Genomic DNA, 3,199 nt, shown 5'->3' with positions numbered 1-3,199 from the left:
TGTAGCCTCTCTTGAAGCAGACTTGGAGATTCCTTGTTGTAGACTTGAAAAGATTTGGAGCAGAAAATCTGGGGTTCACTTTTAGTGCAGATTGGAAGAGTATTGGAGCAAAAGTTTGGAGCAGACATTGTAGTCCTTCTTAAAGCAGATCTGAATAAGACCTTGAAGACCAAGTTGAAGCCTAGATTTATATTTAATGTTGCACAAATTTGGCAGAAAGCATAGGATAAACCACTGACAAAATATTATTTACTTAGTTTAGTAACTTTATATTTCAAGATGCACAATTACACTAACCAACAGCTAGACAACTAATTTTTGTATTTCCTACCAAAAGAAAATTTAATTACAGTTGTTGGGCCGCTACTGTCAAGTTATCCCATGACAAAGTGCAAGAACAATTAGATATATGCTTGAAGGAACATAATTAGAGCTAACAGTACACAACAACTATGTAACAATGACAACTATCGTGTATACATGAGATGTTTAGTCGAACCAGATAGGACCAAAGAAGAATCATACAGGAATTAAACATACATTATCAACACACAGGTAAACCTGAGTCAAACATCTCATCCATTTACAAACAAATTTACCAATAAACTGAACCCATCAAAAGTAATTCGTTTAGACACAAACAAATCAAAACTTGCTGAGATGTCTCTAATTAAATAGGCATAGATATATATAACATTACATGACGGTGAAATCCCATTGTAACAGTAAATTATACAGTAATAAGCCTAGATGCGAGTTAGTACGCAAGACTGAGTGGTAAACAGTCGCCTAGTTAGGCGGAACTTTGCATCATAAAACAGAATACCCCACTGGGGTTGATGGGAATCAGCGACACGAAACACAAATAACAATAGAATAGTACTCTGTTCTCGACATTCAAGCACACACTTTACAAATTTTGTAATTCAACACCGAAAGTATTTCAGCATCAGGAATTTCAGCCCAGAAATTTGTCCTAAGTATCTAGGACTAACCATTCCTATTACAAGGAGGTGACCAACCTTGAAAACCATCGAAATCATAGAGATGAAGGTGAGAAGCGCCAATGTAGTTAGAAAGAGCCGAGGCTCATGCCATGAACCAAAGTGTAGTGCATACCTGGAAAAACATTGAACAGGAAAAAAAATAAGTTGGGAAGGCTACCTTGCCATCTGAAGCGATTTAAGTAAAATAAAAAGATGATTTATCAAAGGATTATGTGTGCAGAAGAAGAGCATCCCTCTATCTCGTGTTGGAAAATTGATTAATCAATGCATGATACCCTTCAAATTGACCGGATAGAGAGTTCATACCTTGGAGGACTTGGATCATAACTGGATACTTGGCAAACCCAGAAAGCATGTAAGCTTATAGAAGAGACAGCTATGTAGTATGAACAGTAGGAAAACGTAAACGATGAGGGTTTGATCTAATACCTAAGTGGAGGTGGTGGGTCGAACCTTAAATAGCTACTAATCCACTGAATCATGGAGGCCAAATAATATACCTGTCGACAAGAAAGACATGAAGAGTCTCTGCGAAGAGTCTCATCGCCAGCAGAAGAGTCTCATCGCCAGCAGGCAGTCTCTGCGAAGAGTCTCATCGGCAGCAGAAGAGTCTCATCGCCAGCAGGCCAGGCCTGGCTTTTCATGGCCCATTACCATGGGAAAAATACCATTTTTCTATGAATAAAACAGATTAAACGAACGGCAGAAAACACTCCAATCATCTAACACACAAAATCAATGGCTCACGATCGCACACGTCACATTTTAGGGATGTCTTTCTCAGAGGGAACGCCTTACGGCGTAAATATAAATATTACAAAATTATCAATCTGTTTTATAAGAAACCCTAATATATACTTTTCTAAACCATAACTATTCAACATCTCTTCATAACGAACTCCAGAAGATATCTGGCTGTGACTCGAGCCATCAACCGTCTCGAATCTTTTCAAAATATAAAAATACTTTTATGGAATATTTTTCTCGGAAGTTAAAAAAAACTTGAAGCATGCAAATATAATAACGCGAATCATTTCAAAAACTTAAAAGCTCTTTTATGGAATATTCTTCTCGAAAGTTAAACATAATTTGAAATATGGAAAGTGTACCTAACAATGCATCCTCGCTAAAAAGTTGCTATTTTTGTACATTAATCAATAACCCTGCCATATCGAGGGAAAACGCATAAATATGTTTGAAGTCTCTGTGATATCTGTGACCTAATATCTGATACATTTCATCTTAAAGTAACGTAATTTTAACTTCAGTACATAAAATTGTTCACGAAATAAATAGTATTCTTGTGCTCATAAACATTGGCCTTCTTCCATAGGCTAGTTTTTCATCGATTACTAGGACCCGAGCCTTACCAGGAATAAAGAATACAGCTTGGTGTTACGTGAGCCTTATGGGTTGTTTCGCTGAGTGTAGATGTAGTCCAGAGCAGCCAGTTTGTGTCTCATCTTGCATTCTTCTTCATCATCTACACTGTTGCACTTCTCTTCGAAAACATTCATCTCTGGGCTTCCATCTACAGGCTTCTCCGTCTTAGGCCCGCCCTTGGGTACCTGCAAAATCATAACTCGTTTAAATAATAAATCTACGCATTGGAAACTAATCATGAGTAGTTCTCAGAAGTCCTCCTTACACTTCCTCTGTGGTCCGTTGCTTTTTCTTCCATGTTTCCGAGTCCTTTACATTATGATCCTTCTCTGTAAGCAGAAGACCAGAATACCAGACTTGCTTTAGCTTTCACATTTCTATGTGGTGTCTTGATAGGTTATTGTTAGGTTTATTATTACACCAAGACCTAAGGGCATTAAGTAAAGATCCTAGAGTGGCGGTTAGTCCTTAACCAGGTGAGCGGTAATGGAACTTTAGCAAAGACTCTGATCCTATATTGAGGTTTTCCATCACACCAAAACCTTCAGGCAATAATAGAATTCCAAATCATTATTATTACCTTTAAAAGTGGGCAGAGTAAATCATGGAGTGGCGGTTTACCCCACTAGATTCTAACAAAGTGAGTGTGAAAATCCAGCAATTGTTAATGCTCTAAAAGTGCCCATGGCAATGATTTTTAACAGACTATCAGTGCTATATTCGTCTAAATAACTTTGTCATATAATTTTTGTAGAATATAGTAAGAAAAAGGGTTCACAAATACAAATTTTTCATTTTTGCCTGAAAAA

The sequence above is a fragment of the Pinus tabuliformis genome, chromosome 2_1 (genome assembly GCF_031772625.1).
Source record: "Pinus tabuliformis cultivar Carrire ecotype Pingquan chromosome 2_1, CPIR1, whole genome shotgun sequence".
NCBI classification, from domain to species: Eukaryota; Viridiplantae; Streptophyta; class Pinopsida; order Pinales; family Pinaceae; genus Pinus; species Pinus tabuliformis.
Note: the sequence above shows the minus strand (reverse complement) of the source record.